Consider the following 26,049-nt stretch of genomic DNA (forward strand, 5'->3'; position numbering starts at 1 on the left):
TGTGCACTGCTCTGGTATTCGCTCCCTGTGCACTAATCTTGGAATCACTCCCCGTGCATTACTCTGGGATTTGCTCCCCATGCACTGTTCTTGGATTCGCTCCCTGTGCACTGCCCTGGGATTCGCCCCCTGCGCACCTCTCTTGGATTCGCTCTCCGTTAACTGCTCTGAGACTCGCTCCCTGTGCACTGCTCTGGGATTCGCTCTCTGTGCACTGCTCTGGGATTTGCTCCCTGCGCACTGCTCTGGGATTCGCTCCCCTTGCACTGCTCTTGGATTCGCTCCCTGCGCACTGCTCTGGGATTCGCTCACCGTGTACTGTCTTGGATTCGCTGCCTGTGCGTTGCTCTTGGATTCGCTCCCCACAAACTGCTCTTGGATTCGCTCCCCGTGCACTGCTCTGGGATTCGCTCCCCGTGCACTGCCCTGGGATTTGCTCCCCGTGCACTGCTCTGGGATCTGCTCCCTGTGCACCTCTCTAAGATTCACTCCCTGTGCACTGCTCTGGGACTCGCTCCCTGTGCACTGCTCTACGATTCAAATCCCGTGAACTGCTCTGTGATTCGGTCCCCGTGCAGTGCTCTGGGATTTGCTCCCCGTGCACTGATCTGGGATTCGCTCCCCATGCACTGCTCTGGGATTCATTCCCTGTGCACTGTTCTTGGATCGTTCCCTGTGCACGTCTCTGGGATTCGCTCTGCGTGCACGGTTCTTGGATTCGCTCCCCATGCACTTCTCATGGATTCACTCCCCGTTAACTGCTCTAGGACTCGCTCCCTTTTCACTGCTCTGGGATTCGCTCTCCATGCACTGCTCTTGGACTCACTCCCTGCGCACTGCTCTTGGATTCGCTCTCCGTGTACTGTCTTGGATTCGCTCCCTGTGCGTGGCTCTTGGACTCGCTCCCAGCGCACTGCTCTGGCATTCGCTCCCTACGCACTGCTCTGGGATTCGCTCCCCATGCACTGCTCTGAGATTCGCTCCCCATGCACTGCTCTGGGATTCACTCCCCGTGCGCTGCTCTTGGATTCGCTCCCCGTGCGCTGCTCTTGGATTCGCTCCCCGTGCGCTGCTCTTGGATTTGCTCCCCATGCAGTGCTCTGGGATTCGGTCCCTGTGCATTGCTCTGGGATTCGCTCCCCACATACTGCTCTTGGATTCGCTCCCCATGCACTTCTCTTGGATTCATTCCCGTGCGTTGTTATTGGATTCGCTCCCTTTGCATTTTTCTGGGATTCGCTTCCCGTGCACTACTCTGGGATCCGCTCCCCGTGCACTGCTCTGGAATTCACTCCCCGTGCACTGCTCTGGAATTCGCTCCCCTTGCACTGCTCTGGAATTCGCTCCCCTTCCACTGCTCTGGGATTCACTCTCCACGCACTGCTCTGGTATTCACTCCCCGTGCACTGCTCTGGGTTCGCTCCCTGCGCACTGCTCTGGGATTCGCACCCCGTTCACTGCTCTGGGATTCGCTCCTCGTGCACTGCTCTTGGATTCACTCTCCGCACACTGCTCTGGTATTCACTCCCCGTGCACTGCTCTGGGATTCGCACCCTGTTCACTGCTCTGGGATTCGCACCCTGTTCACTGCTCTGGGATTCACTCCCTCTGCACTGTTCTTGGATTGCTCCCTATGCACTGCTCTGCAACTTGCTCCTCGTGCACTGTTCTTAGATTCGCTCTCCGTGCACTGCTTTGGGATTCGTTCCCCGTGCACTGCTCTGGGATTCACTACCCGCGCATTTCTCTGGGATTCGCTCCGCGAGCACGGTTCTTGGATTCGGTCCCCGTGCACTGCTCTTGGATTTGCTCACCATGCACTTCTCTGGGATTCGCTGCCCGTGCACTAATCTTGGATTCACTCCTCGTACACTGCTCTGGGTTTCAATCCTCGTGCACTGTTCTTGGATTCCCTCCCCGTGCACTGCTCTGGGATTCACTCCCTGTTCACTGCTCTTGGATTCACTCCCTGCGCACTGCTCTGGGATTCACTCCCCACGCTCTTTTCCTGGATTCGCTCCCTGTGCTCTGCCCTGGGATTCGCTCCCTGTGCACTGTTATTGGATTCGGTCCCTGTGCACTGCTCTGGGATTCACTCCCTGTGCGGTGCTCTTGGATTCGCTCCCCATGCACTGCTCTGGGATTCGCTCCCTGAGCATTGCTCTGGGATTCACTCCCTGTGCGTTGCTCTTGGATTCGCTCCCCATGCACTGCTCTGGGATTCGCTCCCTGAGCATTGCTCTGGGATTCACTCCCCATGCATTGCTCTAGGATTCACTCCCTGTGCACTGCTCTGGGACTCGCTCCCCGTGCACTGCCCTGGGATTCGCTCCTTGTGCACTGCTCTTGGATTCACTCCTTGTACGTTGCTCTGGGACTCGCTCCCAGCGCACTGCCCTGGGATTCACTCCCCGTGCACTGTTCTTGGATTCGCTCCCCGCGCACTGTTCTTGGATTTGCTCCCCGTGCACTGCTCTGGGACTCACTCCCTCTGCACTGCTCTTGGATTCGCTCCCCGTGCACTGCTCTGGGATTCACTCCCTGTTCACTGCTCTTGGATTCACTCCCTGCGCACTGCTCTGGGATTCACTCCCCACGCACTTTTCCTGGATTCGCTCCCTGTGTTCTGCCCTGGGATTCACTCCCCGGGCACTGTTATTGGATTCGGTCCCTGCGCATTGCTCTGGGATTCGCTCCCTGCGCACTGCTATGGGATTCACTCCCTGTGCACTGCCCAGGGACTCGCTCCCCATGCACTGCTCTTGGATTTGCTCCCCATGCACTGCTCTGAGATTCGCTCACCATGCACTGCTGTGGGATTCGCTCCCCGTGCACTGCTTTGGGATTCGCTCCCTGTGCACTGCTCTGGGATTCGCTCCCCGCTCACTGCTCTGGGATTCGCTCCCCGTGCACTGATCTGGGATTCGCTCCCTGTGCATTGATCTGGGATTCGCTCCCTGTGCACTGCTCTGGGATTCGCACCTCGCTCACTGCTCTGGGACTTGCTCCCGTGCACTGCTCTGGGATTTGCTCACCGTGCACTGCTCTTGCATTCGCTCCCTGTGCGGTGCTCTTGGATTTGCTCACCACTCACTGCTCTGGGATTCCCACCCCATGCACTGCTCTAGGATTCGCTCCCTACTCACTGCTCTGGGATTCGCTCACCGTGCACTGTTCTTGGATTTGCTCCCTATGCACTGCTCTTGGATTCGCTCCCCGTGCACTGCTCTGGGATTCACTCCCTGTTCACTGCTCTTGGATTCACTCCCTGCGCACTGCTCTGGGATTCACTCCCCACGCACTTTTCCTGGATTCGCTCCCTGTGTTCTGCCCTGGGATTCACTCCCCGGGCACTGTTATTGGATTCGGTCCCTGCGCACTGCTCTGGGATTCGCTCCCTGCGCACTGCTATGGGATTCACTCCCTGTGCACTGCCCAGGGACTCGCTCCCCATGCACTGCTCTTGGATCTGCTCCCCATGCACTGCTCTGAGATTCGCTCACCATGCACTGCTGTGGGATTCGCTCCCCGTGCACTGCTTTGGGATTCGCTCCCTGTGCACTGCTCTGGGATTCGCTCCCCGCTCACTGCTCTGGGATTCGCTCCCCGTGCACTGATCTGGGATTCGCTCCCTGTGCATTGATCTGGGATTCGCTCCCTGTGCACTGCTCTGGGATTCGCACCCCGCTCACTGCTCTGGGACTTGCTCCCGTGCACTGCTCTGGGATTTGCTCACCGTGCACTGCTCTTGCATTCGCTCCCTGTGCGGTGCTCTTGGATTTGCTCACCACTCACTGCTCTGGGATTCCCACCCCATGCACTGCTCTAGGATTCGCTCCCTACTCACTGCTCTGGGATTCGCTCACCGTGCACTGCTCTTGGATTTGCTCCCTATGCACTGCTCTGGGATTCGCTCCCCGCTCACTGCTCAGGGATTCATTCACTCCCTGTGCACTGCTCTGGGATTCGCTTCCCTTGCACTGCTCTTGAACTCGCTCCATGCGCATTGCTCTGGGATTCGCTCCCTGCGCACTGTTCTGGAATTCACTCCCCATGCACTGCTCTGGGATTCGCTTCCCACGCACTGCTCTTGGATTCGCTCCCCATGCACTGCTCTTGGATTCGCTCCCCATGCACTGCTCTGGGATTCGCTCCCTGTGCACTGCTCTGGGATTCGCTCCCTGTGCACTGCTATGGGATTCACTCCCTGTGCACTGCTATGGGATTCACTCCCTGTGCACTGCCCTGGGACTCGCTTCCCATGCACTGCTCTTGGATTTGCTCCCCATGCACTGCTCTGAGATTCGCTCACCGTGCACTGCTCTGGGATTCGCTCCCCGTGCACTGCTGTGGGATTTGGTCCCTGTGCACTGCTCTGGGATTCGCTCCCTGTGCACTGCTCTGGGATTCGCTCCCCGCTCACTGCTCAGGGATTCATTCGCTCCCTGTGCACTGCTCGGGGATTCGCTCCCCATGCACTGATCTGGGATTCGCTCCCCGTGCACTGATCTGGGATTCGCTCCCTGTGCATTGCTTTGGAATTTGCTCCCTACGCACTGCTTTGGGATTCGCTCCCCATGCATTTCTCTTGGATTCGTTCCTGTGCATTGTTATTGGATTGGCTCCCCGTGCACTCATCTTGGATTCACTCCGCGTGCACATCTCTTGGATTCGCTCCCCGTGCACTGCTCTGGGACTCGCTCCCATGCACTGCTCTGGGATTTGCTCACCGTGCACTCCTCTTGGACTCGCTCCCCGTGCGCTGCTCTTGGATTTGCTCCCCACTCACTGCTCTGGGATTCACTCCCCGCGCACTGCTCTGGGATTCCCACCCCGTGCACTGCTCTGGGATTCGCTCCCCACTCACTTCTCTGGGATTCGCTCCCCACTCACTTCTCTGGGATTCGCTCCCCACTCACTGCTCTGGAATTCGTTCCCCATGCACTGCTCTGGGATTCGCTTCCCACGCACTGCTCTTGGATTCGCTCCCCGTGCACTGCTCTTGGATTCGCTCCCCATACACTGCTCTGGGATTCGCTCCCTGCGCACTGCTCTGGGATTCACTCCCTGTGCACTGCTCTTGGATTCGCTCCCCGGGCACTTCTCTTGCATTTGCTCCCCATGCACTGCTCTGGGATTCGCTCCCTGAGCACTGCTCTGGGATTCGCTCCCCATGGACTGCTCTTGGATTCGCCCCCCGTGCACTGCTCTGAGATTCGCTCCCCATGCATTGCTCCTGGATTCACTCCCTGCTCACTGCTCTGGGATTCGCTCCCAGTGCACTGCTCTTGGATTCACTCCCTGCGCACTGCTCTTGGATTCGCTCCCTGTGCACTGCTCTGGGATTCACTACCTGCTCACTGCTCTTGGATTCGCTGCCCACTCACTGCTCTTGGATTCGCTCCCCGTGCACTGCTCTGGGATTCGCTCCCTGTGCACTGCTCTGGGATTCGCTCCCCACTCACTGCTCTTGGATTTGCTCCCCATGCACTGCTCTGAGATTCGCTCCCTGTACACTGCTCTGGGATTTGCTCCCTGTACACTGCTCTGGGATTCGCTGCCCGTGCACTGTTCTTGGATTCGCTCCCTGCGCACTGCTCTGGGATTCCCTCTCTGTGCACTGCTCTGGGATTCGCTCCCTGCGCACTGTTCTGGAATTCACTCCCCATGCACTGCTCTGGGATTCGCTTCCCACGCACTGCTCTTGGATTCGCTCCCCATGCACTGCTCTTGGATTCGCTCCCCATGCACTGCTCTGGGATTCGCTCCCTGTGCACTGCTCTGGGATTCGCTCCCTGTGCACTGCTATGGGATTCACTCCCTGTGCACTGCTATGGGATTCACTCCCTGTGCACTGCCCTGGGACTCGCTTCCCATGCACTGCTCTTGGATTTGCTCCCCATGCACTGCTCTGAGATTCGCTCACCGTGCACTGCTCTGGGATTCGCTCCCCGTGCACTGCTGTGGGATTTGGTCCCTGTGCACTGCTCTGGGATTCGCTCCCTGTGCACTGCTCGGGGATTCGCTCCCCATGCACTGATCTGGGATTCGCTCCCCGTGCACTGATCTGGGATTCGCTCCCTGTGCATTGCTTTGGAATTTGCTCCCTACGCACCGCTTTGGGATTCGCTCCCCATGCATTTCTCTTGGATTCGTTCCTGTGCATTGTTATTGGATTGGCTCCCCGTGCACTAATCTTGGATTCACTCCTCCTGCACTGCTCTGGGATTCACTCCTCCTGCACTGCTCTGGGATTCACTCCTCCTGCACTGCTCTGGGATTCACTCCTCCTGCACTGCTCTGGGATTCACTCCGCGTGCACATCTCTTGGATTCGCTCCCAGTTGACTGCTCTGGGACTCGCTCCCATGCACTGCTCTGGGATTTGCTCACCGTGCACTCCTCTTGGACTCGCTCCCCGTGCACTACTCTTGGATTTGCTCCCCACTCACTGCTCTGGGATTCACTCCCCGCGCACTGCTCTGGGATTCCCACCCCGTGCACTGCTCTGGGATTCGCTCCCCACTCACTTCTCTGGGATTCGCTCCCCACTCACTTCTCTGGGATTCGCTCCCCACTCACTGCTCTGGAATTCGTTCCCCATGCACTGCTCTGGGATTCGCTCCCCGTTCACTGCTCTGGGATTCGCTTCCCACGCACTGCTCTTGGATTCGCTCCCCGTGCACTGCTCTTGGATTCGCTCCCCATACACTGCTCTGGGATTCGCTCCCTGCGCACTGCTCTGGGATTCACACCCTGTGCACTGCTCTTGGATTCGCTCCCCGGGCACTTCTCTTGCATTTGCTCCCCATGCACTGCTCTGGGATTCGCTCCCTGAGCACTGCTCTGGGATTCGCTCCCCATGGACTGCTCTTGGATTCGCCCCCCGTGCACTGCTCTGAGATTCGCTCCCCATGCATTGCTCCTGGATTCACTCCCTGCTCACTGCTCTGGGATTCGCTCCTCATGCACTGCTCTTGGATTCGCTCCCTGTGCACTGCTCTGGGATTCACTACCTGCTCACTGCTCTTGGATTCGCTGCCCACTCACTGCTCTTGGATTCGCTCCCCGTGCACTGCTCTGGGATTCGCTCCCTGTGCACTGCTCTGGGATTCGCTCCCCACTCACTGCTCTTGGATTTGCTCCCCATGCACTGCTCTGAGATTCGCTCCCTGTACACTGCTCTGGGATTTGCTCCCTGTACACTGCTCTGGGATTCGCTGCCCGTGCACTGTTCTTGGATTCGCTCCCTGCGCACTGCTCTGGGATTCCCTCTCTGTGCACTGCTCTTGGATTCGCTCCCTGCGCACTGCTCTTGGATTCGCTCCCCATGCACTGCTCTGGGACTTGCTCCCCATGCACTGCTCCTGGATTCACTCCCTGTGCACTGCTCTTGGATTTGTTCCCCGCGCACTGCTCTTGGATTCGTTCCCCGCGCACTACTCTTGGATTCGTTCCCCGCGCACTGCTCTTGGATTCGCTCCCCGTGCACTGCTCTGGGATTCCCTCCCCATGCACTGCTCTTGGATTCACTCCCCATACACTGCTCTTGAATTCGCTCCCCACTCACTGCTCTGGAATTCACTCCCCACTCACTGCTCTTGGATTTGCTCCCCATGTACTGCACTGGGATTCCGTCCCCGTGCTCTGCTCTGAGATTCGCTCCCCGTGCACTGCTCTGGGATTCCCTCCCCTTGCACTGCTCTTGGACTCGCTCCCTGCGCACTGCTCTGGGATTCGCTCCCTGCACACTGTTCTGGAATTCGCTTCCCATGCACTTCTCTTGGATTCGTTCCTGTGCACTGTTATTGGATTCGCTCCCCGTGCACTAATCTTGGATTCACTCCTCGTGCACTGCTCTGGGATTCACTCTGCGTGCACTTCTCTTGGATTGTCTCCCCGTTAACTGCTCTGGGATTCACTCCCTGCTCACTGTTCTTGGATTCGCTGCCCGTGCACTGCTCTTGGATTTGTTCCCCCCGCACTGCTCTTGAATTCCCCCCCCAACACCGTCCACTGCTCTGGGATTTGCTCCCCAAGCACTTCTTTTGGATTCGCTCCCTGTGCACTGTTATTGGATTCACTCCCCGCACACTGCTCTGGGATCTGCTCCCTGTGCACTGCTCTTGGATTCGCTCCCCATGCATTTCTCTTGGATTCGTTCCTGTGCACAGTTATTGGATTCGCTCCCCGTGCACTAATCTTGGATTCACTCCTCGTGCACTGCTCTTTGAATCGCTCCCCATGCACTTCTCTTGAATTCACTCCCCGGGACTCATTCCCTGCACACCGCTACAGGACCCACTCCCTGTACACTGCTCCAGGATTCACTCCCTGCACACTGCTCCAGGATTCACACCCTGCAAACTGCTCTGGGAGTCACGCCCTGCACACTTCTCCAGGACTAACTCCATGCAAACTGCTCCAGGACACGTTCCCTGCACACTGCTCCAGGACTCCCTCCCAGCACACTGCTCCAGGATTCGCTCCCCGCACATTGCCCCTGGACCTGCTCCCTGCACACTTCTGTACGGCTCGGTCCCTGCACACTGCTCCTGGACTCACTCCCTGCACACTGCTTCAGGACTCACTCCCTGCACACTGCTCCAGCACTCCCTCCCTGCACACTGCTCCTGGACTCACTCCATGCTCACTGGTCCTGGACTCACTCCCTGCACTCTGCTCCGGAATCACTCCCTACACACTGCTCCAGGTCTCACTCCCTGCACACTAATCGGGGAGTAACTCCCTTTCACTACTCCAGGATCCTCTCCCTGCACACTGCTCCAGCACTCACTCCCTGCTCCCTGCTCCAGGCCTCACACCCTGCACACTGCACCAGTACAAATTCCCTGCTCTCTGCTCCAGGAATCACTCCCTGCACACTGCTCCACCTCTCATTCCCTGCACACTGCTCCACCTCTCATTCCCTGCACACTGCACCAGGATTCACTCCCCTCACATGCTCCAGGACTCACTCCCTGCACACTGCTCCAGGTCTCACTCCCTGCACACTGCACCAGGACTCACTCTCTGCACACTGCACCAGGACTGACTCCCCTCACACTGCTCCAGGTCTCACTCCCTGCACACTGCACTAGGACTGATTCTCGGCACACTGCACCAGGACTCACTCCCCTCACACTGCTCCAGGACTCACTCCCTGCACACTGCACCAGGACTCACTCCCTGCACACAGCTCCAGGACTCACTCCCGACACACTGCTCCAGGACTCTCTCCCTGCACACTGCTCCAGGACTCACTCCCTGCACACTGCACCAGGACTCACTCCCTGCACACTGCACCAGGACTCACTCCCCACACACTGCTCCAGGACTCACTCCCTACACACTGCTCCTGGACTCACTCCCCTCACACTGCTCCAGAGCTCGCTCTCTGCACACTGCTCCAGGACTCACTCTCTGCACATTGCTCCAGGACTCACTCCGTGCACACAGCTCCAGGACTCACTCCCTGCACACTGCTCCTGGACTCACTCCCTGCACACTGATCCTGGACACACTCCCTGCACACTGCTCCAGCACTCCCTCCCTGCACACTGCTCCAGGACTCACTCCCTGCACACTGCTCTGGGACTCACTCCCTGCACACTGCACCAGGACTCACTCCCCTCACACTGCTCCAGGTCTCACTCCCTGCACACTTCTCAAAGACTCACTCCCTGCACACTGCTCCAGCTCTCGCTCCCTGCACACTGCTCCAGAGCTCGCTCCCTGCACACTGCACCAGGACTCACTCTCGGCACACTGCAGCAGGACTCACTCCCTGCACACTGCTCCAGGACTCACTCCCTGCACACTGCTCCAGGACTCACTCCCTGCACACTGCACCAGGACTCACTCCCTGCACACTGTACCAGGACTCACTCCCTGCTCACTGCTCCAGAGCTCGCTCCCTGCACACAGCTCCAGGACTCACTCCCTGCACACTACTCCTGGACACAATCCCTGCACACTGCTCCAGGACTCACTCCCTGCTCACTGATCCAGGACTCACTCCCTGCTCTGTGCTCCAGCCCTAACACCCGACTCACTACTCCTGGACTCACTCCCTGCACACTGCTCCAGACTTGCTCCCGGCACATTGCTCCTGGACTCACTCCCTGCACACTGCTCCAGACTCGCTCCCGGCACACTGCTCTGGACTCACTCCCTGCACACTGCTCCAGAGCTCGCTCCCTGCACACTAATCTGGGAGTCACTCCCTACTCACTACTCCAGGACCCTCTCCCTGCACACTGCTCCAGGACTCACTCCCTGCTCACTGATCCAGGACTCACTCCCTGCACACTGCTCCAGACTCGCTCCCGGCACACTACTCCTGGACTCACTCCCTGCACACTGCTCCAGGAATCACTCCCTGCACACTGCTCCAGGACCAACTCTCTGAACACTGCTCCAGGACTCACTCCCTGCACACTGCTCCAGGAATCACTCCCTGCACACTGCTCCAGGACTCTCTCCCTGCTCTCTGCTCCAGACCTCACACCCTCCTCACTACTCCTGGACTGACTCCCTGCACACTGCTCCAGACTCGCTCCTGGCACACTGCTCCTGGACTCACTCCCTGCACACTGCTCCTGGACTCACTCCCTGCACACTGCTCCAGGAATCACTCCTTGCACACTGCTCCAGCACTCCCTCCCTGCACACTGCTCCTCGACTCACTCCTTGCTCACTGGTCCTGGACTCACTCCCTGCTCTCTGCTCCCGGACTCACTCCCTGCACACTGCTCCAGGTCTCACTCCCTGCACACCAATCGGGGAGTAACTCCCTTTCACTACTCCAGGATCCTCTCCCTGCACACTGCTCCAGCACTCACTCCCTGCACACTGCTCCAGGCCTCACACCCTGCACACTGCACCAATACAAATTCCCTGCTCTCTGCTCCAGGAATCACTCGCTGACCACTGCTCCAGGCCTCACACCCTGCACACTGCTGCAGCACTCACTCCCTGCTCCCTGCTCCAGGTCTCACACCCTGCACACTGCACCAGTACAAATTCCCTGCTCTCTGCTCCAGGAATCACTCCCTGAACACTGCTCCAGGCTTCACACCCTGCACACTGCTCCAGCACTCACTCCCTGCACACTGCTCCACGTCTCATTCCCTGCACACTGCACCAGGACTCACTCCGCTCACACTGCTCCAGGACTCACTCCCTGCATACTGCTCCAGGTCTCACACCCTGCACACTGCTCCAGAGCTCGGTCCCTGCATACTGCTCCTGGACTCACTCCCTGCACACTGCTCCAGACTCGCTCCCGGCACACTGCTCTGGACTCACTCTCGGCACACTGCACCAGGACTCACTCCCTGCACACTGCTCCTGGACTCACTCCCTGCACACTGCTCCTGGACTCACTCCCTGCACACTGTACCAGGACTCACTCCCTGCACACTGCTCCAGAGCTCGCTCCCTGCACACAGCTCCAGGACTCACTCCCTGCACACTGCTCCTGGACACACTCCCTGCACACTGCTCCAGGACTCACTCCCTGCTCACTGATCCAGGACTCACTCCATGCTCTGTGCTCCAGACCTAACACCCTACTCACTACTCCTGGACTCACTCCCTGCACACTGCTCCAGACTCGCTCCCGGCACATTGCTCCTGGACTCACTCCCTGCATACTGCTCCAGACTCGCGCCCGGCACACTGCTCTGGACTCACTCCCTGCACACTGCTCCAGAGCTCGCTCCCTGCACACTAATCTGGGAGTCACTCCCTACTCACTACTCCAGGACCCTCTCCCTGCACAATGCTCCAGGACTCACTCCCTGCTCACTGATCCAGGACTCACTCCCTGCTCTCTGCTCCAGACCTCACACCCTCCTCACTACTCCTGGACTCACTCCCTGCACACTGCTCCAGACTCGCTCCCGGCACACTGCTCCTGGACTCAATCCCTGCACACTGCTCCAGACTCGCTCCCGGCACATTACTCCTGGACTCACTCCCTGCACACTGCTCCAGGACTCACTCCCTACACACTGCTCCAGGTCTCACTCCCTGCACACTGCTCCAGAGCTCACTCCCTGCACACTGCTCCAGGACTCACTCCCTGCACACTGCTCCAGGACTCACTCCCTGCACACTGCACCAGGACTCACTCCCTGCACACTGCACCAGGACTCACTCCCCTCACACTGCTCCAGAGCTCGCTCCCTGCACACTGCTCCAGGACTCACTCCCTGCACACTGCTCCAGAGCTCGCTCCCTGCACACTGCTCCTGGACTCACTCCCTGCACACTGCTCCAGGACTCACTCCCTGCACACTGCTCCGGGACTCACTCTCTGCACACTGCTCCAGGACTCACTCCCTGCACACTGCTCCGGGACTCACTCTCTGCACACTGCTCCGGGACTCACTCTCTGCACACTGCTCCAGGACTCACTCCGTGCACCTTGCTCCAGGACTCACGCCCTGCACACTGCTCTGGGACTCACTCCCTGCACACTGCACCAGGACTCACTCCCCTCACAGTGCTCCAGGACTCACTCCCCGCACACTTCTCAAAGACTCACTCCCTGCACACTGCTCCTGGACTCACTCCCTGCACACTGCTCCAGCTCTCGCTCCCTGCTCTCTGCTCCAGACCTCACACCCTCCTCACTACTCCTGGACTCACTCCCTGCACACTGCTCCAGAATCGCTCCCGGCACACTGCGCCTGGACTCACTCCCTGCACACTGCTCTAGGACCAACTCCCTGCACACTGCTCCAGGACTCACTCCCTGCTCACTGATCCAGGACTCACTCCCTGCTCACTGATCCAGGACTCACTCCCTGCTCTCTGCTCCAGACCTCACACCCTCCTCACTACTCCTGGACTCACTCCCTGCACACTGCTCCAGACTCGCTCCCGGCACACTGCTCCTGGACTCACTCCCTGCACACTGCTCCTGGACTCACTCCCTGCACACTGCTCCAGGAATCACTCCCTGCACACTGCTCCAGCACTCCCTCCCTGCACACTGCTCCTCGACTCACTCCTTGCTCACTGGTCCTGGACTCACTCCCTGCTCTCTGCTCCCGGACTCACTCCCTGCACACTGCTCCAGGTCTCACTCCCTGCACTCCAATCGGGGAGTAACTCCCTTTCACTACTCCAGGATCCTCTCCCTGAACACTGCTCCAGCACTCACTCCCTGCTCCCTGCTCCAGGCCTCACACCCTGCACACTGCACCAGTACAAATTCCCTGCTCTCTGCTCCAGGAATCACTCCCTGAACACTGCTCCAGGCTTCACACCCTGCACACTGCTCCAGCACTCACTCCCTGCACACTGCTCCACGTCTCATTCCCTGCACACTGCACCAGGACTCACTCCCCTCACACTGCTCCAGGACTCAGTTCCTGCATACTGCTCCAGGTCTCACTCCCTGCACACTGCTCCAGAGCTCGCTCCCTGCACACTGCACCAGGACTCACTCTCGGCACACTGCACCAGGACTCACTCCCTGCACACTGCTCCAGGACTCACTCCCTGCACACTGCTCCAGGACTCACTCCCTGCACACTGCACCAGGACTCACTCCCTGCACACTGTACCAGGACTCACTCCCTGCACACTGCTCCAGAGCTCGCTCCCTGCACACAGCTCCAGGACTCACTCCCTGCACACTGCTCCTGGAAACACTCCCTGCACACTGCTCCAGAGCTCGCTCCCTGCTCACTACTCCTGGACTCACTCCCTGCACACTGCTCCAGACTCGCTCCCGGCACACTGCTCCTGGACTCACTCCCTGCACACTGCTCCAGACTCGCTCCCGGCACACTGCTCCTGGACTCACTCCCTGTACACTGCTCCTGGACTCACTCCCTGCACACTACTCCAGCGCTCCCTCCCTGCACACTGCTCCTCGACTCACTCCCTGCACACTGCTCCTGGACTCACTCTCGGCACACTGCACCAGGACTCACTCCCTGCACTCTGCTCCAGACCTCACACCCTACTCACTACTCCTGGACTCACTCCCTGCACACTGCTCCAGACTCGCACCCGGCATATTGCTCCTGGACTTACTCCCTGCACACTGCTCCAGACTCGCTCCCGGCACACTGCTCTGGACTCACTCCCTGCACACTGCTCCAGAGCTCGCTCCCTGCACACTAATCTGGGAGTCACTCCCTACTCAGTACTCCAGCACCCTCTCCCTGCACACTGCTCCAGGACTCACTCCCTGCTCACTGATCCAGGACTCACTCCCTGCTCTCTGCTCCAGACCTCACACCCTCCCCACTACTCCTGGACTCACTCCCTGCACACTGCTCCAGACTCGCTCCCGGCACACTGCTCCTGGACTCAATCCCTGCACACTGCTCCAGACTCGCTCCCGGCACACTGCTCCTGGACTCACTCCCTGCACACTGCTCCTGGACTCACTCCCTGCTCTCTGCTCCCGGACTCACTCCCTGCACACTGCTCCAGGTCTCACTCCCTGCACACCAATCGGGGAGTAACTCCCTTTCACTACTCCAGGATCCTCTCCCTGCACACTGCTCCAGCACTCACTCCCTGCTCTCTGCTCCAGCACTCACTCCCTGCACACTGCCCCAGTACAAATTCCCTGCTCTCTGCTCCAGGCCTCACACCCTGCACACTGCTCCAGCACTCACTCCCTGCACACTGCTCCACGTCTCATTCCCTGCACACTGCACCAGGACTCACTCCCCTCACACTGCTCCAGGACTCACTCCCTGCACACTGATCCAGAGCTCGCTCCCTGCACACTGCTCCAGGACTCACTCCCTGCACACGGCTCCAGGACTCACTCCCTGCACACTGCACCAGGACTCACTCCCTGCACACTGCACCAGGACTCACTCCCTGCACACTGCACCAGGACTCACTCCCCTCACACTGCTCCAGGACTCACTCCCTGCACACTGCTCCTGGACTCACTCCCTGCACACTGCACCAGGACTCACTCCCTGCACACTGCTCCAAAGCTCGCTCCCTGCACACTGCACCAGGACTCACTCCCTGCACACTGCTCCTGGACACACTCCCTGCACACTGCTCCAGGATTTGCTCCCTGCACACTGCTCCAGAGCTCGCTCCCTGCACACTGCTCTGGGACTCACTCCCTGCACACTGCTCTGGGACTCACCCACTGCACACTGCACCAGGACTCACTCCCCTCACAGTGCTCCAGGACTCACTCCCCGCACACTTCTCAAAGACTCACTCCCTGCACACTGCTCCTGGACACACTCCCTGCACACTGCTCCAGCTCTCGCTCCCTGCTCTCTGCTCCAGACCTCACACCCTCCTCACTACTCCTGGACTCACTCCCTGCACACTGCTCCAGAATCGCTCCCGGCACACTGCGCCTGGACTCACTCCCTGCACACTGCTCCTGGACTCACTCCCTGCACACTGCACCAGGACTCACTCCCTGCACAACGCACCAGGACTCACTCCCTGCACACTGCTCCAGAGCTCGCTCCCTGCACACTACTCTGGGACTCACTCCCTGCACACTGCTCCTGGACACACTCCCTGCACACTGCTCCAGGATTTGCTCCCTGCACACTGCTCTGGGACTCACTCCCTGCACACTGCTCTGGGACTCACTCCCTGCACACTGCTCTGGGACTCACTCCCTGCACACTGCACCAGGACTCACTCCCCTCACAGTGCTCCAGGACTCATTCCCCGCACACTTCTCAAAGACTCACTCCCTGCACACTGCTCCTGGACACACTCCCTGCACACTGCTCCAGCTCTCACTCCCTGCTCTCTGCTCCAGACCTCACACCCTCCTCACTACTCCTGGACTCACTCCCTGCACAGTGCTCCAGAATCGCTCCCGGCACACTGCGCCTGGACTCACTCCCTGCGCACTGCTCCTGGACTCACTCCCTGCACACTGTTCCAGGACCAACTCCCTGCACACTGCTCCAGGACTCACTCCCTGCTCACTGATCCAGGACTCACTCCCTGTTCTCTGCTCCAGACCTCACACCCTCCTCACTACTCCTGGACTCACTCCCTGCACACTGCTCCAGACTCGCTCCCGGCACACTGCTCCTGGACTCACTCCCTGCACACTGCTCCAGGACTCACTCCCTGCACACTGCTCCAGACTCGCTCCCGGCACACTGCTCCTGGACTCACTCCCTGCACACTTCTCCAGACTCGCTCCCTGCACACTGCTCCACCACTCACTCCCTGCACACTGCTCCAGACTCGCTCCCGGCACACTGCTCCTGGACTCACTCCCTGCACACTGCTCCTGGACTCACTCCCTGCACACTGCTCCAGGAATCACTCCTTGCACACTGCTCCAGCACTCCCTCCCTGCACACTGCTCCTCGACTCACTCCTTGCTCACTGGTCCTGGACTCACTCCCTGCTCTCTGCTCCCGGACTCACTCCCTGCACACTGCTCCAGGTCTCACTCCCTGCACACCAATCGGGGAGTAACTCCCTTTCACTACTCCAGGATCCTCTCCCTGCACACTGCACCAGCACTCACTCCCTGCACACTGCTCCAGGCCTCACACCCTGCACACTGCACCAATACAAATTCCCTGCTCTCTGCTCCAGGAATCACTCGCTGACCACTGCTCCAGACCTCACACCCTGCACACTGCTCCAGCACTCACTCCCTGCTCCCTGCTCCAGTCCTCACACCCTGCACACTGCACCAGTACAAATTCCCTGCTCTCTGCTCCAGGAATCACTCCCTGAACACTGCTCCAGGCTTCACACCCTGCACACTGCTCCAGCACTCACTCCCTGCACACTGCTCCACGTCTCATTCCCTGCACACTGCACCAGGACTCACTCCGCTCACACTGCTCCAGGACTCACTCCCTGCATACTGCTCCAGGTCTCACTCCCTGCATACTGCTCCAGAGCTCGCTCCCTGCACACTGCACCAGGACTCTCTCTCGGCACACTGCACCAGGACTCACTCCCTGCACACAGCTCCAGGACTCACTCCCTGCACACTGCTCCTGGACACACTCCCTGCACACTGCTCCAGGACTCACTCCCTGCTCACTGATCCAGGACTCACTCCCTGCTCTCTGCTCCACACCTAACACCCTACTCACTACTCCTGGACTCACTCCCTGCACACTGCTCCAGACTCGCTCCTGGCACATTGCTCCTGGACTCACTCCCTGCACACTGCTCCAGACTCGCTCCCGGCACACTGCTCTGGACTCACTCCCTGCACACTGCTCCAGAGCTCGCTCCCTGCACACTGCACCAGGACTCACTCTCGGCACACTGCACCAGGACTCACTCCCTGCACACTGCTCCAGGACTCACTCCCTGCACACTCCTCCAGGACTCACTCCCTGCACACTGCTCCAGAGCTCGCTCCCTGCACACTAATCTGGGAGTCACTCCCTACTCACTACTCCAGGACCCTCTCCCTGCACACTGCTCCAGGACTCACTCCCTGCTCACTGATCCAGGACTCACTTCCTGCTCTCTGCTCCAGACCTCACACCCTCCTCACTACTCCTGGACTCACTCCCTGCACACTGCTCCAGACTCGCTCCCGGCACACTGCTCCTGGACTCAATCCCTGCACACTGCTCCAGACTCGCTCCCGGCACACTACTCCTGGACTCACTCCCTGCACACTGCTCCAGGACTCACTCCCTACACACTGCTCCAGGTCTCGCTCCCTGCACACTGCTCCAGAGCTCACTCCCTGCACACTGCTCCAGGACTCACTCCCTGCACACTGCTCCAGGACTCACTCCCTGCACACTGCACCAGGACTCACTCCCTGCACACTGCACCAGGACTCACTCCCCTCACACTGCTCCAGAGCTCGCTCCCTGCACACTGCTCCAGGACTCACTCCCTGCACACTGCTCCAGGACTCACTCCCTGCACACTGCTCCGGGACTCACTCTCTGCACACTGCTCCAGGACTCACTCCCTGCACACTGCTCCGGGACTCACTCTCTGCACACTGCTCCAGGACTCACTCCGTTCACCTTGCTCCAGGACTCACTCCCTGCACACTGCTCCTGGAAACACTCCCTGCACACTGCTCCAGCACTCACTCCCTGCACACTGCTCCTCGACTCACGCCTTGCTCACTGGTCCTGGACTCACTCCCTGCTCTCTGCTCCCGGACTCACTCCCTGCACACTGCTCCAGGTCTCACTCCCTGCACACCAATCGGGGAGTAACTCCCTTTCACTACTCCAGGATCCTCTCCCTGCACACTGCTCCAGCACTCACTCCCTGCTCTCTGCTCCAGGCCTCACACCCTGCACACTGCACCAGGACTCACTCCCCTCACACTGCTCCAGGACTCACTCCCTGCACACTGCTCCAGGTCTCACTCCCTGCACACTGCTCCAGAGGTCACTCCCTGCACACTGCACCAGGACTCACCCTCGGCACACTGCACCAGGACTCAAGCCCTGCACACTGCTCCAGAGCTCACTCCCTGCACACTGCACCAGGACTCACCCTCGGCACACTGCACCAGGACTCAAGCCCTGCACACTGCTCCAGGAATCACTCCCTGAACACTGCTCCAGGCCTCACACTCTGCACACTGCTCCAGCACTCTCTCCCTGCACACTGCTCCACGTCTCATTCCCTGCACACTGCACCAGGACTCACTCCCCTCACACTGCTCCAGGACTCACTCCCTGCACACTGCTCCAGGTCTCACTCCCTGCACACTGCTCCAGAGCTCACTCCCTGCACACTGCACCAGGACTCACCCTCGGCACACTGCACCAGGACTCAAGCCCTGCACACTGCTCCAGGACTCACTCCCTGCACACTGCTCCAGGACTCACTCCCTGCACACTGCACCAGGACTCACTCCCTGCACACTGTACCAGGACTCACTCCCTGCACACTGCACCAGGACTCACTCCCCACACACTGCTCCAGAGCTCGCTCCCTGCACACAGTTCCAGGACTCACTCCCTGCACACTGCTCCTGGACACACTCCCTGCACACTGCTCCAGGACTCACTCCCTGCTCACTGATCCAGGACTCACTCCCTGCACTCTGCTCCAGACCTCACACCCTACTCACTACTCCTGGACTCACTCCCTGCACACTGCTCCAGACTCGCTCCCGGCACATTGCTCCTGGACTCACTCTCTGCACACTGCTCCAGACTCGCTCCCGGCACACTGCTCTGGACTCACTCCCTGCACACTGCTCCAGAGCTCGCTCCCTGCACACTAATCTGGGAGTCACTCCCTACTCAGTACTCCAGCACCCTCTCCCTGCACACTGCTCCAGGACTCACTCCCTGCTCACTGATCCAGGACTCACTCCCTGCTCTCTGCTCCAGACCTCACACCCTCCCCACTACTCCTGGACTCACTCCCTGCACACTGCTCCAGACTCGCTCCCGGCACACTGCTCCTGGACTCACTCCCTGCACACTGCTCCTGGACTCACTCCCTGCTCTCTGCTCCCGGACTCACTCCCTGCACACTGCTCCAGGTCTCACTCCCTGCACACTGCTCCACCACTCACTCCCTGCTCTCTGCTCCAGCACTCACTCCCTGCACACTGCCCCAGTACAAATTCCCTGCTCTCTGCTCCAGGCCTCACACCCTGCACACTGCTCCAGCACTCACTCCCTGCACACTGCTCCACGTCTCATTCCCTGCACACTGCACCAGGACTCACTCCCCTCACACTGCTCCAGGACTCACTCCCTGCACACTGCTCCAGAGCTCGCTCCCTGCACACTGCTCCAGGACTCACTCCCTGCACACGGCTCCAGGACTCACTCCCTGCACACTGCACCAGGACACACTCCCTGCACACTGCACCAGGACTCACTCCCTGCACACTGCTCCAGGACTCACTCCCTGCTCTCTGCTCCAGACCTCACACCCTCCTCACTACTCCTGGACTCACTCCCTGCACACTGCTCCAGAATCGCTCCCGGCACACTGCGCCTGGACTCACTCCCTGCACACTGCTCTAGGACCAACTCCCTGCACACTGCTCCAGGACTCACTCCCTGCTCACTGATCCAGGACTCACTCCCTGCTCACTGATCCAGGACTCACTCCCTGCTCTCTGCTCCAGACCTCACACCCTCCTCACTACTCCTGGACTCACTCCCTGCACACTGCTCCAGACTCGCTCCCGGCACACTGCTCCTGGACTCACTCCCTGCACACTGCTCCTGGACTCACTCCCTGCACACTGCTCCAGGAATCACTCCCTGCACACTGCTCCAGCACTCCCTCCCTGCACACTGCTCCTCGACTCACTCCTTGCTCACTGGTCCTGGACTCACTCCCTGCTCTCTGCTCCCGGACTCACTCCCTGCACACTGCTCCAGGTCTCACTCCCTGCACTCCAATCGGGGAGTAACTCCCTTTCACTACTCCAGGATCCTCTCCCTGAACACTGCTCCAGCACTCACTCCCTGCTCCCTGCTCCAGGCCTCACACCCTGCACACTGCACCAGTACAAATTCCCTGCTCTCTGCTCCAGGAATCACTCCCTGAACACTGCTCCAGGCTTCACACCCTGCACACTGCTCCAGCACTCACTCCCTGCACACTGCTCCACGTCTCATTCCCTGCACACTGCACCAGGACTCACTCCCCTCACACTGCTCCAGGACTCAGTTCCTGCATACTGCTCCAGGTCTCACTCCCTGCACACTGCTCCAGAGCTCGCTCCCTGCACACTGCACCAGGACTCACTCTCGGCACACTGCACCAGGACTCACTCCCTGCACACTGCTCCAGGACTCACTCCCTGCACACTGCTCCAGGACTCACTCCCTGCACACTGCACCAGGACTCACTCCCTGCACACTGTACCAGGACTCACTCCCTGCACACTGCTCCAGAGCTCGCTCCCTGCACACAGCTCCAGGACTCACTCCCTGCACACTGCTCCTGGAAACACTCCCTGCACACTGCTCCAGAGCTCGCTCCCTGCTCACTACTCCTGGACTCACTCCCTGCACACTGCTCCAGACTCGCTCCCGGCACACTGCTCCTGGACTCACTCCCTGCACACTGCTCCAGACTCGCTCCCGGCACACTGCTCCTGGACTCACTCCCTGTACACTGCTCCTGGACTCACTCCCTGCACACTACTCCAGCGCTCCCTCCCTGCACACTGCTCCTCGACTCACTCCCTGCACACTGCTCCTGGACTCACTCTCGGCACACTGCACCAGGACTCACTCCCTGCACTCTGCTCCAGACCTCACACCCTACTCACTACTCCTGGACTCACTCCCTGCACACTGCTCCAGACTCGCACCCGGCATATTGCTCCTGGACTTACTCCCTGCACACTGCTCCAGACTCGCTCCCGGCACACTGCTCTGGACTCACTCCCTGCACACTGCTCCAGAGCTCGCTCCCTGCACACTAATCTGGGAGTCACTCCCTACTCAGTACTCCAGCACCCTCTCCCTGCACACTGCTCCAGGACTCACTCCCTGCTCACTGATCCAGGACTCACTCCCTGCTCTCTGCTCCAGACCTCACACCCTCCCCACTACTCCTGGACTCACTCCCTGCACACTGCTCCAGACTCGCTCCCGGCACACTGCTCCTGGACTCAATCCCTGCACACTGCTCCAGACTCGCTCCCGGCACACTGCTCCTGGACTCACTCCCTGCACACTGCTCCTGGACTCACTCCCTGCTCTCTGCTCCCGGACTCACTCCCTGCACACTGCTCCAGGTCTCACTCCCTGCACACCAATCGGGGAGTAACTCCCTTTCACTACTCCAGGATCCTCTCCCTGCACACTGCTCCAGCACTCACTCCCTGCTCTCTGCTCCAGCACTCACTCCCTGCACACTGCCCCAGTACAAATTCCCTGCTCTCTGCTCCAGGCCTCACACCCTGCACACTGCTCCAGCACTCACTCCCTGCACACTGCTCCACGTCTCATTCCCTGCACACTGCACCAGGACTCACTCCCCTCACACTGCTCCAGGACTCACTCCCTGCACACTGATCCAGAGCTCGCTCCCTGCACACTGCTCCAGGACTCACTCCCTGCACACGGCTCCAGGACTCACTCCCTGCACACTGCACCAGGACTCACTCCCTGCACACTGCACCAGGACTCACTCCCTGCACACTGCACCAGGACTCACTCCCCTCACACTGCTCCAGGACTCACTCCCTGCACACTGCTCCTGGACTCACTCCCTGCACACTGCACCAGGACTCACTCCCTGCACACTGCTCCAAAGCTCGCTCCCTGCACACTGCACCAGGACTCACTCCCTGCACACTGCTCCTGGACACACTCCCTGCACACTGCTCCAGGATTTGCTCCCTGCACACTGCTCCAGAGCTCGCTCCCTGCACACTGCTCTGGGACTCACTCCCTGCACACTGCTCTGGGACTCACCCACTGCACACTGCACCAGGACTCACTCCCCTCACAGTGCTCCAGGACTCACTCCCCGCACACTTCTCAAAGACTCACTCCCTGCACACTGCTCCTGGACACACTCCCTGCACACTGCTCCAGCTCTCGCTCCCTGCTCTCTGCTCCAGACCTCACACCCTCCTCACTACTCCTGGACTCACTCCCTGCACACTGCTCCAGAATCGCTCCCGGCACACTGCGCCTGGACTCACTCCCTGCACACTGCTCCTGGACTCACTCCCTGCACACTGCACCAGGACTCACTCCCTGCACAATGCACCAGGACTCACTCCCTGCACACTGCTCCAGAGCTCGCTCCCTGCACACTACTCTGGGAATCACTCCCTGCACACTGCTCCTGGACACACTCCCTGCACACTGCTCCAGGATTTGCTCCCTGCACACTGCTCTGGGACTCACTCCCTGCACACTGCTCTGGGACTCACTCCCTGCACACTGCTCTGGGACTCACTCCCTGCACACTGCACCAGGACTCACTCCCCTCACAGTGCTCCAGGACTCATTCCCCGCACACTTCTCAAAGACTCACTCCCTGCACACTGCTCCTGGACACACTCCCTGCACACTGCTCCAGCTCTCACTCCCTGCTCTCTGCTCCAGACCTCACACCCTCCTCACTACTCCTGGACTCACTCCCTGCACAGTGCTCCAGAATCGCTCCCGGCACACTGCGCCTGGACTCACTCCCTGCGCACTGCTCCTGGACTCACTCCCTGCACACTGTTCCAGGACCAACTCCCTGCACACTGCTCCAGGACTCACTCCCTGCTCACTGATCCAGGACTCACTCCCTGTTCTCTGCTCCAGACCTCACACCCTCCTCACTACTCCTGGACTCACTCCCTGCACACTGCTCCAGACTCGCTCCCGGCACACTGCTCCTGGACTCACTCCCTGCACACTGCTCCAGGACTCACTCCCTGCACACTGCTCCAGACTCGCTCCCGGCACACTGCTCCTGGACTCACTCCCTGCACACTTCTCCAGACTCGCTCCCTGCACACTGCTCCACCACTCACTCCCTGCACACTGCTCCAGACTCGCTCCCGGCACACTGCTCCTGGACTCACTCCCTGCACACTGCTCCTGGACTCACTCCCTGCACACTGCTCCAGGAATCACTCCTTGCACACTGCTCCAGCACTCCCTCCCTGCACACTGCTCCTCGACTCACTCCTTGCTCACTGGTCCTGGACTCACTCCCTGCTCTCTGCTCCCGGACTCACTCCCTGCACACTGCTCCAGGTCTCACTCCCTGCACACCAATCGGGGAGTAACTCCCTTTCACTACTCCAGGATCCTCTCCCTGCACACTGCACCAGCACTCACTCCCTGCACACTGCTCCAGGCCTCACACCCTGCACACTGCACCAATACAAATTCCCTGCTCTCTGCTCCAGGAATCACTCGCTGACCACTGCTCCAGACCTCACACCCTGCACACTGCTCCAGCACTCACTCCCTGCTCCCTGCTCCAGTCCTCACACCCTGCACACTGCACCAGTACAAATTCCCTGCTCTCTGCTCCAGGAATCACTCCCTGAACACTGCTCCAGGCTTCACACCCTGCACACTGCTCCAGCACTCACTCCCTGCACACTGCTCCACGTCTCATTCCCTGCACACTGCACCAGGACTCACTCCGCTCACACTGCTCCAGGACTCACTCCCTGCATACTGCTCCAGGTCTCACTCCCTGCATACTGCTCCAGAGCTCGCTCCCTGCACACTGCACCAGGACTCTCTCTCGGCACACTGCACCAGGACTCACTCCCTGCACACAGCTCCAGGACTCACTCCCTGCACACTGCTCCTGGACACACTCCCTGCACACTGCTCCAGGACTCACTCCCTGCTCACTGATCCAGGACTCACTCCCTGCTCTCTGCTCCACACCTAACACCCTACTCACTACTCCTGGACTCACTCCCTGCACACTGCTCCAGACTCGCTCCTGGCACATTGCTCCTGGACTCACTCCCTGCACACTGCTCCAGGACTCACTCCCTGCACACTGCTCCAGACTCGCTCCCGGCACACTGCTCCTGGACTCACTCCCTGCACACTTCTCCAGACTCGCTCCCTGCACACTGCTCCACCACTCACTCCCTGCACACTGCTCCAGACTCGCTCCCGGCACACTGCTCCTGGACTCACTCCCTGCACACTGCTCCTGGACTCACTCCCTGCACACTGCTCCAGGAATCACTCCTTGCACACTGCTCCAGCACTCCCTCCCTGCACACTGCTCCTCGACTCACTCCTTGCTCACTGGTCCTGGACTCACTCCCTGCTCTCTGCTCCCGGACTCACTCCCTGCACACTGCTCCAGGTCTCACTCCCTGCACACCAATCGGGGAGTAACTCCCTTTCACTACTCCAGGATCCTCTCCCTGCACACTGCACCAGCACTCACTCCCTGCACACTGCTCCAGGCCTCACACCCTGCACACTGCACCAATACAAATTCCCTGCTCTCTGCTCCAGGAATCACTCGCTGACCACTGCTCCAGACCTCACACCCTGCACACTGCTCCAGCACTCACTCCCTGCTCCCTGCTCCAGTCCTCACACCCTGCACACTGCACCAGTACAAATTCCCTGCTCTCTGCTCCAGGAATCACTCCCTGAACACTGCTCCAGGCTTCACACCCTGCACACTGCTCCAGCACTCACTCCCTGCACACTGCTCCACGTCTCATTCCCTGCACACTGCACCAGGACTCACTCCGCTCACACTGCTCCAGGACTCACTCCCTGCATACTGCTCCAGGTCTCACTCCCTGCATACTGCTCCAGAGCTCGCTCCCTGCACACTGCACCAGGACTCTCTCTCGGCACACTGCACCAGGACTCACTCCCTGCACACAGCTCCAGGACTCACTCCCTGCACACTGCTCCTGGACACACTCCCTGCACACTGCTCCAGGACTCACTCCCTGCTCACTGATCCAGGACTCACTCCCTGCTCTCTGCTCCACACCTAACACCCTACTCACTACTCCTGGACTCACTCCCTGCACACTGCTCCAGACTCGCTCCTGGCACATTGCTCCTGGACTCACTCCCTGCACACTGCTCCAGACTCGCTCCCGGCACACTGCTCTGGACTCACTCCCTGCACACTGCTCCAGAGCTCGCTCCCTGCACACTGCACCAGGACTCACTCTCGGCACACTGCACCAGGACTCACTCCCTGCACACTGCTCCAGGACTCACTCCCTGCACACTCCTCCAGGACTCACTCCCTGCACACTGCTCCAGAGCTCGCTCCCTGCACACTAATCTGGGAGTCACTCCCTACTCACTACTCCAGGACCCTCTCCCTGCACACTGCTCCAGGACTCACTCCCTGCTCACTGATCCAGGACTCACTCCCTGCTCTCTGCTCCAGACCTCACACCCTCCTCACTACTCCTGGACTCACTCCCTGCACACTGCTCCAGACTCGCTCCCGGCACACTGCTCCTGGACTCAATCCCTGCACACTGCTCCAGACTCGCTCCCGGCACACTACTCCTGGACTCACTCCCTGCACACTGCTCCAGGACTCACTCCCTACACACTGCTCCAGGTCTCGCTCCCTGCACACTGCTCCAGAGCTCACTCCCTGC

The sequence above is a fragment of the Chiloscyllium punctatum genome, chromosome 2 (genome assembly GCF_047496795.1).
Source record: "Chiloscyllium punctatum isolate Juve2018m chromosome 2, sChiPun1.3, whole genome shotgun sequence".
In the NCBI taxonomy this organism is placed as follows: Eukaryota; Metazoa; Chordata; class Chondrichthyes; order Orectolobiformes; family Hemiscylliidae; genus Chiloscyllium; species Chiloscyllium punctatum.